Source organism: Dama dama, chromosome 12 (assembly GCF_033118175.1).
Source record: "Dama dama isolate Ldn47 chromosome 12, ASM3311817v1, whole genome shotgun sequence".
Taxonomy (NCBI): domain Eukaryota; kingdom Metazoa; phylum Chordata; class Mammalia; order Artiodactyla; family Cervidae; genus Dama; species Dama dama.
Genome location: NC_083692.1, coordinates 93,099,911 through 93,116,129, shown reverse-complemented (window position 1 = coordinate 93,116,129; position 16,219 = coordinate 93,099,911). Strand labels below are relative to the sequence as shown.

The following is a 16,219-nucleotide window of genomic DNA, read 5'->3' as shown; positions in this document are numbered from 1 at the left end:
CCAGCAGTGAAAGCACTGAACCTAACCACCGAACCACCAGAGAATTCCCAGATTCTTTTCTGTTATAGATTATTCCAAGAGAAATAGTAGGGTTCCCTATGCGCTACAGTAGGTCTTGTTGTTTACCTACTCTGTATGTAGTACTGTGTATATATTTAGAGTTAACTCTTAAGCAAGTGTGGGGCTGTGGGCTTCTGGGAGCAGACTCCACAGGGAGCCACAAGAATTCATTTAGAGACCTAGACGCTCATACTCTTTATTTACATAAAAGAAATTTAGCAGTCATAAGTTTCTGTTACCTCCATTCATGTAGAAGGAAAGGGCCATGTCAGTTAGAATACACTAATTTGGCAAATAACTCTTACAGTTGTCTTTAGACCATTTGGGAAAGCAGAGACATCATTTATAACATCTTCACCAGGGCAGCAAATTATCGAGAAAGACATCCCACTACTGACCTTTATTTAGAGATCAATGATTCCTCACAGAGGCCATGGCAAAAATTTCTGAAGTCAGAGTAGCACATGACTCCCTTGTTCATATAATGCATCCCAACACAAGTTGGTAATCGTTACAAATAATCACTACATCACTACATGGAACAGGAAAGCAAGATTGATTCTCTGTGAATGGTGTCAACTTGACTTTTTTGGATAATGTTCTTAGAGTCAATATGAAGATATCAAATTGGCATCTCTTCTTCTGCATGGGTGGAGAAGAGGTAGAGGCTCTGGGTCAGACACCTTGGGTTCAGAGCTTAGACTCTGCACCCTTTCAGATGAATCTCCTCATCTGAAAAATAATCTAACCTCTGTGGGCCCATTGTCTTTATCAGTAATATGGGAGTTAACGGTAGTACCCAGATGCTCAACCGGGAAAGAATCCGCCTGTAATGCAGGAGCTGCAGGAGACTCGGGTTCAATCTTTGGGTCAGGAAGATCCCTAGAAGAGGAAATGGCAACCCACTCCAGTGTTCTTGCCTAAAAACTCCCACGGACAGAGGAGCCTGGTGAGCTACAGTCCAAAGGGTTGCAAAGAGTCAGAAACGACAGGCAGCTGAGCAAGGCGCATACAGCGGCAGTGCTGACCGGCGGAGCCGCTGTGGAGTTAAATACATAGTCACCGCAGGACTTTGGCCAGGAATTTGCTCAGGAAATGTCAACAATTATTATAATTACTTCTAAAAGTGGCAGTTTCATTTTAATTAAAATCTTACTATCTGACATGTTTTATCAATATTGTTAAATTGAATTTGGCTGTTTATTTTAGTTTTGTTTGTGCTTAATTTGTGCTTTTTATAGTTGGATAAGCACAAGATATTTATACTTTCCTTGGAAAACATACCATTATAGTAAAAATAATTTCAGCCAACATTTTAGGTGCAAGCCTTCCTCAAGATTTTCTAAAAACTCTGGTCTATGTCTATAATGCATTTTGTAGAAGAGACCTTGTTACTCTTTTTCTTTAGAGTGTTTTTAGCAAGGAATTAACCATCACTGGGTTGTTATTCGAGGGAGCGGACTGTGAGCCTGCTTAGAGGATTGGAAAGTGGAGGAGCTTCTGGGCACAGTGGGGTAGGCAGCTGATGCTTGAAGGTTCTCTTACCCTGTCCCTGGGTACATACAGTGGGAGCAAGGAGAGCCGTGGGGGATGGGGCCCTTTGCACTGATAATGACAATTACCTCCCCAGATTCCTCTCCTGAGTAGGTCCAGGAATCCCAGGGGTGCCCACTGAGTCCTAAGGGGACCCCTCGGATTCCTGGTTCCATCCAAGAGAGGGATCTGGAGAGGAAAGGCAGACTTCCTTGCTCCAAGTAGGATGGGGCCACCAGGTCACATTAATTTAAATACAGTGAAGTTGGACATAACATATGCATCCTCTCTGATTTCTGTTGGTGACTCTTCTTCTTTAGGAAGTTGAGTTGGGGAAGGAAGTGCAGTTGTCTGGGAGGCCTAGCTGCGAAATCCCTGAAACAATGAGGACCGCTTCTGCAGCTAATGCTGCCACTCGGCAATGGAGGCAACACTTGTCCCATTCGCGAGTTCAAAGGCAGCAACACAGCCTCAGTCCTGCCCTGACCCAGCAGGGAATCCCACCCTGTTATCCTTGTTGGTCAGCCCCTTGTTACCCTTTGCAATCTCACCATAAATTAATTGGGACTGGCATCTGTAAAGACTTTAGGATCTATGCCCACGGAGGGTTCAGGTGAATTGGAAGAGCAAGTTGCTCCTTTAGAAATGTGAACACCACATTGTCGAGAGATGGGGAAAAATTGGGCTGAGTGATGAAGAAATTCTTTGCATTGTCTGGGGGAAAGGCTCCTCTTTATCAGTGGAAGAAGGTAAAAGCCCTGTCAGAGGCAAGCCAAGGAAGACAGCTAATAACCAGCCTTGGGCTCGGTGTGAAAAGCCTGGAAAACTGAACGTGGGCTGAGGTGCCCAGGTTGTAATACCTCTGGGACATGTGTGTGGGATGGGTGGCAATTTTTAAAGCTCATTTGCACCATGGCTGTCCTCAATTAAGAATCACCCCTCCATACATATTTAGTGTGGCTCCAGACCAACTCTAGAAAGGTCATTTGTATGAGGAAAGAAAACCAAACAGGTGAACCTCAATCTCTGCCTCAACCTAGACCCACAAAACAGACGGACCCAGGCTCTGGCTACATGCCAACAACTGCAAATTCCACAGCTGGGAATCTTTTTCCAAGAATTTTGTCTCTGGTCATTTCAACTGCAGGTGGAGGTCGGTAGGGGTGCAAGGTACTTAACATGCTGGTAGCTTTCAACAGCAAGATACATAGGGAGACAGACGGACACCCAGGACTCTGTGTACCCACGAGTCCCTGCCAGACCAGAGGCCAAGGTGAAACCACTGGCCCTCCAGGGAAGCCAGCTCATTCAAATTCTAAGTAAATGTTCCCTAAAAGAAACTGCCCCCAGGGATGAGATTCTTTCCTAAATTAGGTTATCTGCAAAATGGTTTAGAGGAAGCCAAGTGGCCAAGATGACCTTTTGAATAAATGGCAGCTCGTGGGATAGAAGCTTATTGCTTTAAAAATAAATCCTGGCGGAGCTTTCTGTGTTAGCTCTCTCTCCCCTTGGCCTGAGACCATCAGATGTGCAACTTGAAATGTTGTCCTTATCCTGTCACAAATCAGGTGGAGAGTGGCTAAGAGCCCAGGCGATCAGTTTCAGCAAAAGCTAATCCAACAAAAGCTACATCCCAACAATAGTGGAATGTAGAGCTCTTTGGGGGTGTCACAGAGAAGATCTGAGCTTAGGCTCTTTGAGGCTTTGTCATTTGTTTCCCAGGGGAACAGACACCTTGAGAGTTTACTCAGTGAGAAAGTGTGTGACGTGTTATATAAAACGAAACTACCAGAACCAGATCTCCACCATCAGGAGCTTAGTCTCGTCTCACAAAGGTCGCTCTCTTGCTGTCTCCCTCTCTCCCGTCCTTTCATCCATCCTTCTTTCCTTTCTGTCTCCTTTCCTTCTCGGTGCTTTTTCTAAGCCTCAGTGGAAGCAGGAAGAAGGGTGAAATAAATCACATTCTCAGGTGGCTGGTTCTTGATCTGACCCTGAACCCTTTGCCTCTGAACTGGAGTGAGATGCAGCAGACTTCTAGGTCATTCTGCCCCCAGTCATCTCATGGCCTCAATCATGGGCCTGTACAGAGGTCCTCAGGCAGCTGGACAGCACTTTGATTCAGCAGGTACACACATGCACAGCCTGTGGTCTTCTGGTTCCGTAGGCAGAAGGTAGTCATCTAATTATTAATGGGGTCTAAAAATTCAAGTCACTCATCATTATCGGAAAACATAAAAACATGTAAGCCCAGGGTTATTCTATTTGCTCAAAGGTTTGTCTTACTGGTTTTTATGTTGAAAGTGTAGCTTTAAAGTCAAGTCAAGCATTAGTTGCTTAGTCCATCCCCCACCCCCAAGGCTGTAGCCTGCCAGGCTCCTCTGTCCATGGAATTCTCCAGGCAGGAATACTGGAGTGGGTTGCCATTTCCTTTTCTTGTTTGAGCTCAGCACATCTATACAGCATTGGCCATGTAGTAAGTCTGTTCAGTAGCCCTTTTCCTCTGTTGGAACCACGTTGGAGCCTTCATTCATGCAGCCTGCCCTGGCATCACTGACATAATCTCATCATCCACACGTTCAGTTCAGTTCAGTTCAGTCACTCAGTCGTGTCCAACTCTTTGTGACCCCATGGACTGCAGCACACCAGGCCTCCCTGTCCATCACCAACTCCCAGAGCTTGCTCAAACTCATGTCCATGGAGTCGGTGATGCCATCCAACCATCTCATCCTCTGTCATCCCCTTCTCCTCCCTTCAGTCTTTCCCAGCATCAGGGTCTTTTCCAATGAGTGAGTTCTTTGCATCAGGTGGCCAAAGTTTTGGAGTTTCAGCTTCAGCATGAGTCCTTCCAATGAATATTCAGGACTGATTTCCTTTAGGATGGACTGGTTGGATCCACACATTCAGTTCCCCTTGACTGTTCTCTGTGTGTGCATGTGTATATGCACTCAGTCGTGTCTGACTCTTTGAGGCCACATGTACTGAAGCTCATCAGGCTTCTCTGTCCATGAGATTTTCCAGGCAAGAATACTGGAGCAGGTTGCCATCTCCTTCTCCAGGGGATATTCCCGTCCCAGGGACTGAACCCTCGATTCTTCTCTCAGTTACTCCAAAAACAATTTACAGCCCCAAATCAAAAGAGGGAAATGTGGGTCCAGCAGCCTCTGGGCAGAACTCAATTATATTGCAGTCATTCTCACCATCTACAATATGCATACATTATGTTATTTTAAAAAGAGTATTGTCAATATGAAAACATGACATTCAGATATTCGTACAGAAAGCTAATTCATCTGTGGACCCTGCTTAATATTAAAGAGATCAGATTCTGTTCCTTTTATAATATCTGTAGCTTTTATACTATTATTTGTAGCTGTTACACAGTGGTCAAATATCATTGATCTCAAATAAGATTCCATGCCTAAATAATATGAAAATTTGATATTCAGTCCTTACGAAAAAGGTGGTCTCTGTGGGAGACTAAACACTGCCATTCTTTTACAGTCATGATTACCTTATTAAGACAGATTTTTGTTCAAACAGGCTCAGCGGTAAAGAATCTGCTTGCAATGCAGGAGATGAGGGTTCAGTCCCTGGTTTGGGAAAATCCCCTGAAGGAGGAAATGGCAACCCATTCCAGTATTCTTGCCTGAAAAAAAAAATCCCAAATGGACAGAGGAGCCTGGCGGTTAGAGTTGGACACAACTGACCAACTAAGCATTCATGCACTTGTTCAAACGAACAAATTATTAGAATTGAGAATAAAGGGGTACTATGATTTATAAAGACTTTGCTAATTGGCTTTATTCCTCACTTGCTTTGCACTTTAGTTGGTGGTAAATATAAATGCTTGTATCTCTTTTCCTCTTGGAAATTATGAACTTATCAGCATTGGGAACAATGGTTTTTCTATAAAGGGTACTGTTCCAGGAAGCTTGTGGATTAATGCGTGCTTGTTCTGAGAAATAAGCAAGGCTGTGTCCTCTGACTTGTGGGGGGCATTCCCTCCTTCTATGCTCTTTTTCACCCTTAATCATCAATTAATGCTTCAGTAATTCTGAAATATCCAGAATTGCAAAAAAAATTATTTTGCAAAACTACTGTATAAACATGGTGTCATTAAAGTCTGTGCATTTAGCAAAAGAGAGTTAAATACAGCTCTGATATTTATTTTTTTTTAATGAAAAGGGCAAGCAAAAAATGAAATTTATAGGAAATTCTGATTCAAGAAGGTGACCAGAGCATGTATGTTGGTTATCCTTCTTTCCCAAGATCCTGTTGAAGTGATAAAAAACTTAAGAGTATAAACCCATAATTACAAGGATAATGAGAGATCTATTGGGCATCAGCAGTTGAGACATTTTCACAAATTTCTGGGAGATGGAAGAGGACATGAACATGGAAACAGAGATTGAAGAGCACAGTGTTATTTGCAGCGGGGGAGGGGACATGGAGGGTGGATTTTTTCTGCCTGACAGATGCCCAGAGGGGATTGAACAGGAGTCTGCATATTAGAAGGGGGAAACTGAGAAAAAGGCTGAGAACAGATTTCAAAATGCTATAGGAAAACGATTTAGGATCTAGAATTCTATTCATCCAAAACATTCCAAAATTAAAGCAAATAAAGACATTTTCAGAAGTCAAAGCTTACTTGCTACATAACCTTTCTTTTCTTTTTTTCAGCCTTAACAGCTCCTTTTTTTTTTTTTTTTTTAACACCAAAAACATTTTGTATTGGGGTGTAGCTGATTAAAAATGTTGTGATCGTTTCAAGTGAAAAGTGAAGGGACTCCAATACATATTACATGTCTCCATTCTCCCCCAAGTCCCCCTGCCATCCAGGCTGGCACATAACATTGAGCAGAGTTCCAGCTACATACCCTTTCTTAAGAAGTTACTTAAGGATGTACTCCAGTAAAAAGGGAAGAAAACCAAGGGGAAAGCAGATAGGCAATACAAGCAGTAGAGGAACTAAACCAGAATGAGAGCTACATAAATTGTTAAAAGTCCTTGGGCTGCAAGAAGTGTACCATTGAGAAGAAAATACTGGATTCCAGGCAACATATAAAATAAGAAGCTGTAGCGGGGAGGGCAGGAAAAGCTGGTGGCAAAGGCATGTTTTTTCTTTCACTTAGAGATGTAGTTAGAAACTCCAAGAAAAAAATCTGTAAGAAATTAACAATCCTAATATGAAGCAAACTGAATTATAGCAAGATCTTGAGCAGTTAATGGAGTATGACAAAAGAAACTTTATGCCTTAGTGCTAGATACATTCTCTCATAGTTGCTTAGGGAATATGACATTCCATGGAGGGAGAAGGAAGCAAAATCATGGCTCAAAGCAAAAAAAAAAAAAAAAAAACAACTGAGTTTTTCAGTGAACAGTATTTACATAGTTACAATAAAATAAGGAGCCCTGGCTTCCTGGCTTTCTTCTTTTGCTAAAAATAAAGAGCACCAGGACTTTCCTGTTGTCTCAGATGGTAAAGAATCTGCCTACAATGCAGGAGACCTGGGTTCTATGCCTGGGTCAGGAAGATCCCCTGGAGAAGGGAATGGCTACCCACTCCTGTATTCTTGCCTGGAGAATTCCATGGACAGAGGAGCTGAGATCGCAAAGAGTCAGACACAACTGTGACTAACATTTCAACACTTCAATAAAATAATCAGTTTACTGATTCTCAGTTTTTAGAAGCTACCCAACAGGGAGAACTTGGTGATTATAGAACAAAGAAAATGTTATCAGCTTTGATCATGTTAAAATGAAGGTGATCTGGCAGAGGTTGAGAGGTGGAAGGATGGAGAGAGGATGAAAGAAAGAATGGAGATGCTGATATTCCCAAGCTACATTATGGAGAGTCTGTAGTTTGTGTCTAAAATGAAGAATAAATAGAAATTGAAGTATAAATATTTAGAATTATGAAAATAATCAGTTAAAATAATTTGAAACAGTAATATGGCTATCAAGAAGATTATGAGGTGAGGGAGAAGAAAGTTAAATTTAGTCTAAGTAAATGAAATTCTAATCTCTCGTTGTTAGAAATCAATAGAAACTTTCTAAAATTAAGAATCAAGAAGTAGGTGTAGGTGAAATGACCAAATGACTTTTATTCTTCAATTTGTTAATATGATGTGTCACATTAATTTATTTACAGATATTGAACCATTCTTGCATCCCTGGTATAAGTTCCACTTGATGTTGATATATGATTCTCTTAATGTATTTTTTAATTTGGTTTGCTAATGTTCTGTTGAGGGTTTTTGTGTCTATGTTTATCTGTGATATTGGCCTATAATTTTGTGTGTTTACGTCTATCTTTATCTGATTTTGGTACCAGGGTGATGCCAGCATCATAGAATGAGGTTTTTAAATTAATTTTTAAAATATATTTATTTATTTATTTATTTGCAACATGTGGGATCTAATTCCCTGACTAAGGATTGAACCCAGGCCCCCTGCATTGGGAACATGGAGTCTTAGCCACTGAACCACCAGGGAGGTCCCTAGAATTAATTTTGAAGTGTTCCTTCCTCTGCACTTTTTAAAATAGTTTGAAAAGGATACCTGTTAACTCCTCTCTAAACATTTGGTAGAATTTACCTTGCAGTCATCTCATCCTGGACTTTTGTTGGGAAATTTTTCTGTTACTGATATAATTTCATTACTAGTGATTTTTTCTCTCATATTTTCTATTTCTTTCTGATTCAGACTTGGAAGTTTATATGTTTCTAGGAATTTATTCATTCCTAGTAAGTTGTCCATTGTATCACTATATAATTGTTCATAGTGATTGCTTGTGATCCTTTGTATTTCTGTGGTATCAGTTGTAACTTCTCTTGCATTTCTGATGTTGTTACTTTGGGCCCTCTCTTTTTTATTCTTGATGAGCCTGGTTAAAGGTTTATCAATTTTGTGTATCTTTTCAAAGTACCAACTCTTAGTTGAATTTTTACTTTTTATAGTTTCTATTTCACTTATTTCTGCTCTGATCTTTATTATTTCTTTTCTTCTCCTAACCTTTCTGTTGTTGTTGTTGTTCTTTTTCTGTTTCCTTTAGGTGTAAGATTAGATTGTTTATTTGAGATTTTTGCTCTTTCCTGAAGTAGACTCATAGTGCTAGAAACTTCCCTGTTAAAACTGCTTTTCCTGTGTCCCACCTGTTTTGGATCATTGTGTTTCCATTTTCACTTGTCTGCAGGTATTTTTAAATTTCTTCTCTGACTTCTTCAGTTGTTTAGTAGTATATTGGTTGTTTAGTAGTATATTGTTAGCCTCCTGGTCTTCCCTTGTGGCTCAGAAGGTAAAGCGTCTGCAGGCAATGAGGGAGACCCAGGTTCGATCCCTGGGTCGGGAAGATCCCCTGGAGGAGGAAATGGCAACCCATTCCAGTATTCTTGCCCGGAGAACCCCACGGCTGGAGGAGCCTGGTGGGCTGCAGTCCACGGGGTCGCAGAGAGTCGGACCCGACTGAGTGCCCAACACTTTCTCTTTCACGTGTTTGCTTGTTTAAAGCAATCTATGTATATACGTGATTATTCTAAGTTGATGGTCTTTTCAGTCCCAATGCATTCTGCCAGGCCTGCATTTTTATTTCCCCCTCAATATTTAATATTTTTACATGATATTTTACCCCTGTTTGTTTTATGTATCCCCTAGCTACTTATTATGGATATAGATGATTTTATTGCTTTTGTATGTTAATCTTCCTACTAGCTTTATAAGTGGTCAGTCAAGGGCTTGCGACCTTTACTGTGTGTTTGCCTTTCCTAGTGAGACTTTTCCTGTCATAATTTTTATATTTTTAGTTTGAGTCTTTCCTTTTCCACTTGGAAAACTGCCTTGAACATTTCTTGTAAAGATGTTTTAGTGGTGCTGAACTCTTCTTTAGCTTTTGCTTATCTGTAAATTTCTTTCTTTCTCCTTCCAGTCTGAAGGCCAGCTTTGCCGGGTAGAGTATTCTCAGTTGTAGGTTTTTTCTTTTCATCGCTCTGAGTCTATGATACCATTCACTACAAAGCCAACTGATAGCTTTATGGGAGCTCCATAGTATGTAACTTATTGCTTTTCTCTTGTTGCTTTTAATATTCTCTCTTTATCTTTAATTGTCACCATTTTAATTACAGTGTGTCTTTATGTATATCTCTTTGGATTTTTCTGGTTTGGGACTCTCTGTGGTTCCTGATGTCTGTTTCCTTCCTCAGATTAGGGAAATTTTCAGCTATTGTACATTCAATTGTACCTTCAAGTAATTTCTCCAGTCCTTTATTTGGAATGGAGAAATTCTCTATTCTCCTGCAACACCTATAATGTGAATGTTAGTATGCTTGATGCTATCTTAAACTATCCTCATTTTTTTTAATCTTTTTTTCTTTTTTCTGCTCAGCTTCAGTGATTTCCACTACTGTTTTTTCTGATCCATTTCTCTGAACCATCCGATCTACTAATGATTCCTTCTAGTGTGTTTTCTATTTCAGCTAATGTATTCTTCAGCCCTATTTGGTTCTTCTTGTTATTAATATTCTCTAACTCTTGGTTAAAATTCTCTGTGCTCCATCCATTCTTCTCTCAAATTCATTGAGCATCTTTGTGACCATTACCCTGAGCTCTTTGTCAGCTAGATTCCTTATTTCCACTTCACTTAGATCTTCTTCTGGGATTTTGTCTTGGTCCTTCTTTGGAACATACACCTCTATCTCCTCATTCTGCCAGTTCTCTGTGTTTATTTTTATGTATTAGGTAAGTTGGTTACATCTCCAAGAGATGTAACCACTTGAGGAAATGATCTTATAGAGACAGCCTCTGGGGCCTAGCAACTCACTTCCTTCTGATCAGGAGTTAAATGCTCCAAGAGTGCCCCCTATGGGCTGTGTGGGCCCTTCTGTTTGGTGGGCCTGGCTACAATGGGGATGCTGGTAGGGGGGCTGGCCCTCCGCCAGTTGAGTATGTAGTCCTGCCTCATGGGGTGGCTTCTGGCTCTCTGGTAGGTGGGGCTGGGTCCCAGGATGGCTGACTGTGTGGCCCAGGGAATCCTGAGACTGACACTAGCCCTCTAGTGGGCAGGTAAACTCCTGGCTCTGATGGGATCGAGGGAGGACCCCAAAACAGTGCTGGTCAGCACCCATGTCCTCGTGGTGGAATAAGCTCCCCCAGATTGATGCTACCAGCATCTGTGTCCTTAGTACAAGTCCCCTGTTGCTTCCTGCCTCTCTGGGAGGCTCTCTAAGATCAGCAGGGGTATCGAACCCAGGCTTCTTTTGAATTACTGCCTTTACATGGGGACTTGGAGTGTGCAAGCATCAGCACATGACCTTTAAGAGCAAAGCTTCTGTTTACTAGACTCCTGGTTCTCCTTTACATAAGTCCCGCTGGTGTTCAAAGCCAGATGTTCTAGGGGCTCATCTTTTCAGTGCAGGACTTCCAGGTGAGGGAGCCCAGCGTGGGGCTTGGACTCTTCACTCCTCCGAGAGACCGTTTGCGATCTCTACTTTCCTCTTGTTTCTGGGGCGCCTACCTGGAGGTGTGGGTCTTTACTACACTGCATCTCTGCCTCTCCTGCTCATGCTGTGCTTCCTGCATTTTATCTTTAGTTGTGGGAAATCTTTTCTGTTAGTCTCCAGGGGTTTCCCAGGTGGCGCTGGTGGTAAAGAACCTGCACTGCCAATGCAGGAGACGTAAGAGACGTGGGTTTGATCCCTGCGGTTGGGAGGATCCCCTGGAGGAGGACATGGCAACCCACTCCAGTATTCTTGCCTGGAGAATCCCATGGACAGAGGAGGCTGACAGGCTACAGTCCACGGGGTCACAAAGAGTTGGACGTGACTGAAGCAATTTAGATGGTTTCTCAGTAAAATAGTTGTAATTTTGGTGTGCTCCTGGGAGGAGGTCCTCTCAGGTTCTCCCTACTCCACCATTGGCCACACCCCACCCTACTTTGATATTTTAAAAATTTGTATGTAATGGTTGAAGGATGGCTAACTATTGGCAATTTGACTTGTAAATCCAACTTTGAAATTATTATGGTCATTGCCTTTAAATATTTAGCTCGATAAATTGTAGCTTTCTGCTTATTTGACTTCACAGTACAGTTATGAAAATCACCCAGAAAAAGTGATACATAGCTTGTGCTGTTTCCCTAAATGGAATAAAAATTAATTTTGCTGTAAAGTCTTTATAACGTCCCATAAGGAAGCTGGTGGTCCTGTGGGGTCCTGAAGTGTCTCGTTCCCATGCGACACAGTGGGAGTTACCCTGCTTCCTGGGCCCCTACTCCCAGCTAGGGAAATCACCCGAGGTGACGAACAGCAGAAGGGCACGTGGGCCCCCTACTGTCCTGCTAGAAGACTGCACCTGCCTGGGCAGCTTTCCAAAGTGGGGGGAAAAGGCTTCATGTGAAGGTAGTGGCTGCAGAAAGGAGACTCCACTTGGATCCCCAACTGCATTTGTTCACATGTCTTAATCAATAAATATGATATCCTAAGTGATCGTCTGCTAAGCTTCCTTGCGTAGCCTCCCAGGTGGCGCAGTGGCAAGAACCTGCCTGCCAGTGCAGAAGACGCAGGAGGCGTGGGTTTGATCCCTGGCTTGTGAAGGCCCCCTGGAGAAGGAAAAGGCAACCCACTCCAGCTCTTGCCTGAAAAATACCCTGGACAGAGGAGCCTGGCAGGCTACAGTCCATGGGGTCACACAGAGTCAGACACAACTGAGCACACAGCACAAATTATTTTCATAACAATTTGGAGAAATTTGAATGTGGACTGCTTGCTAAATGATATTCGGATATTATTGCTAATGTTCCGATAATGATTTTGTGGTTATATAGAGTGCCCTTATTTTATGAGATGCATGCTGAAGTATTTAGGGGTGTGAAATATGATGCCTGCAACAAATTCTCAAATGGCTTTTTCTCTCATCCATAGTTAAAGCCAAAGTCCTACAAGGCCATTGTCCTTTTGAAATCCATTCTCACCTTCTATAATAATTGATTAGTGGTTGAGAAATAGCTGGTCAGCCCAAGACTACACTTCCCAGACTCCTTGCAGTTAAATGGCATACAGTACCCACTTCATGGTTTCTGTGAGTGTTGGCTGGTTTGTTTTTCCAATGTAGCCGTTAAAATTGTGGCTCACTGTCAGTCAATGCCAGGCTCTGATGTGGGGAGTGTCATTTGAAAAGTATTATTTTATTTTTGTTACCTTTTCCAGTTTTTCCCTGATTGTAAAAAATTAAAGAATTCTAAAAGAATAAAACTCAAATACCCATAATTCCATCAACCTGATTAAAAACATTAACATTTATATCCTTCCAGAACTTGCCTGTTCATGTATGCATTGCAATTGGAAGAGACCCTGATGCTGGGGAAGGTTGAGGGCAAGAGGAGAGGGGGACAACAGAGGATGAGATGGTTGGATGGCATCACCGACTCAATGGACGTGAGATTGAGCCAGCTCTGGGAGATGGTGAAGGACAGGGAGGCCTGGTGTGCAGCAGTCCATGGGGTCACAGAGAGTCGGACAGGACTGAGTGACTGAACACCAATGCAGAGAAATACATATCACAGAAGCAGAGCACACGATGCCGTTCTGTAATCTACGTTTATTTTATTTTATTTATTGACTTTTGGCCACACCTCGCAGCACGTTGGATCTTAGTTCCCCAACCAAGGATTGAATCCATGCCCCCTGCAGTGGGAGATGGTCTTAACCACTGGCCCAGCAGGGAAGTCCCTATAATTTCCATTTAGTATGTTGTGAGCACATTTACATATTCATAATCACATATCTTTAAGGAGGATTCATTCTTTAGTTGTTTGAAAACTGAAAACTCCTTGTCCCTAAGGGATCCCAGCACATGGATTACACCTCCACTATCCACGCTGTGTTAACACTGATCGTATGCTGCAGGGTAAAACAGAATATACAACAAAACCAAAATGACAAAGCATAGAAGAGGATGGTAACTTTTTAACCAGAGAGAAACTGCCCCAAATGTAGGAAATCAGAAAAGTAGAGCAACCAGCAACATATTACAAACTATTATGTACGATGTAAATCCACCATGTGGCCGAGTAAAACAAAACCCAAACAAATAAAAGCCCTGAAACTGAAGATGTTCCAAATCACCATCCAGTTCACTTCCTAACTCTGTGTGTGGCCTCAAGCACTTCAGATGCTTTGGAAAAGAGACTCTGGAACTCAGACTTTGGAACTCAGTCTCTCATCTGGAAGGTGAGGAGTTGGACCAATGCACCCTTGCGTCCGTCTGGTTCAGACCTTCCCTGATCCTAAGGAAGCAAGTCTTTTCTGACCCAAGGAGAAAAGATCAGAACACTGAATAGCACTTTTAGGGTTTTAACTGGACTGGCCACTGACCCACCGCTCCCTCAGTCATTGACCAGATAACAATGGAGCCCCTAAATCGGTCAACTTGGATGCCCAGCAGGTGCTTTGAAATGCTACTGATTTAGGCTCAATTGGCAGGATGGGCAAGGAGTTGCCATGAAGAAGCAAATAGTGGAGGCAGATGGAACTGTAAATCATTCTCTCCTCTAAACTTCTTTACTTTTTCTTTCTTCTTTCATGACTTTCAATCCTGGGAGCCGTTTTCAGGGTGAGCAGAAGAATCTATGGAATGTTCATTTGTTTCTATTATTTGCCACAAGGAGAATTCAAGTCTTTTGAACTTGAATATCTAACACTCTCTCTTAAAACCCCAACTGAGTATAAAAGCTATGCCTCCAACTATTTGCAGTAGCCCCAAACTAGAAACTCAAATACCCACTAAGATAGGATGGATAAATAACTGATGGTATATCCAGAAAATGGAACTGTATACGGCAGTGAGAGGGAAGGCACTGTAACTGCAAGTGACCACATGGGGGCGTCTCCCAACAAAACGAGGAGCAGAAGCCAGAGACTAGGTAGGATTCTACTTGGACAAAATTTGGAAGTTAAAAATGGACAGAATCTATCCTCCTAGAAGTTAGAATAGTTGTTTTACCCTTGTGGGGACCAATGACTGGAAGAGAGCCTGGAGAAGGTGCAGGTATTCCAAGGCTCCCTGGTGTTTTCTTTTTTTTCTTTTTTCTTTTTCTTTTTAAAAATTTTTTATTTATTTATTTTTTATCCTAGTGTTTTTCTTGATTTGGATTCTGGTTATACATGTAATCTCGCTTCATAAAAATTCATGATGCTGCATACGTGCATTTTTGTAGGTAAATAACACATCAACAATTTTACATACTTTTTAAACATTTTTTTATTTTTACATTAAAAAGTAAATATAAAGGCGGGACTCAGTGTAGGAGATAAAGATTATTACATCACGAAGAACCTTACAAAAGCTTTCCAAAGTTCAGAAACACAAACATGCACATTCAGATGGGTGGGGAAAGAGAAAGTTTGGTTATAAATAGATTAAAAAGTTCCCATTAAAAGGATCCCATGCACTGTGGAAAGTGGAAGGAAGCAGGTTTGAGGAGGAAGAGGAATTAGTAAGCAATAATGACTCACCCAAGAACACTGACAATCGGGCAGTGTCCTTTTAATTTGGACTCTGAACAAAATTCAGTGAATTATTCTATCGTGCAGGTAAGTGGGAGGGTGTGCCCTAGAGCGTTACTCACTCACACTGGTTTCTGCCCTGAGGTGAATCAACACTTGTATCCCACATAAACTGCCTGTTTCCCACGTGAAACTGGTCCAAATACCACTTGTGACTATTAGTTTGGGTGCTAGGTCCACATTGCCAAATCTAATCAGAACCTAAAGCAGTGGTACAGTGACTATAATGTAAATCAGAAGCTTTGGGAAACTTCTTAAAAACACAGGTTTCTTTGAGCAATGATTCTGATTCAATAGGTCACAGGCGGAAGCCCAAGAACCTTCACTGTCGGGCTTCAATCCTCAGTCTGCCTGCAACGCAGGATACACGGGTTCAATCCCCGAATCAGGAGGAATCCTTGGAGGAGGGCATGGCAACCCACTGGATAATTCCATAGACAGAGGAGACTGGCGGGCTACAGTCCATGGGGTCACAAAGAGTCAGGCACGACTGAGCAACTAACACTCACTTTTTTAGGGGGCGTACATGGAGTTCCAGATAATGTTTGGTTAAACGTTATCGAGGGTGTTTGTGGAAGAGTTTAACATTTGCATTGGTAGGCTGGTACAGGAGCTGGCCCTCCCTGATGTAGATGGCCCTTATCCAATTCACTGAAGGTGTAGATCCAGCAAAAAGGCAGAATTCACTCCCTGATTGTCTTCGAGGTGAAACATCAGCCTCCTTTGGACTCTCAGCCTCAGACTAGAACTTTCATCATCAGCTCTCCTGATCCTCTGCCCTTCAGACTCAGACTGGAACTACACCATCGGCTTTTTTTTTCTTGTGGGATCTTGAATCTGGGCCAAAGCTGTGAAAGTGCCAAGTCTTAACTACTGGACTGGCAGGGAATTCCCAGGGAATCAGCTTTCTTGGGTCTCTAGCTTGCCGACTGCAGACCTTGGGACCACTCAGCCTCCATATCTGTGTGAGCCATTTCCTTCTGGACTGTCCTATTGGTTTGTTTCTCTGGAGAACCCAGATGCATACAACTGTCAACTGTAAAGGTTCTGGATCTCTGTTATGTCCCTCT

General features: G+C 42.2%; 1 protein-coding gene across 4 annotated transcripts in view; it reads left to right on the top strand.

Moving 5' to 3' along the window:
• Positions 1-16,219, top strand: part of F2RL1 (F2R like trypsin receptor 1) — a 56,561-nt gene that overhangs the window by 1,459 nt on the left and 38,883 nt on the right. The gene's annotated exons all lie outside the window — the stretch shown is intronic.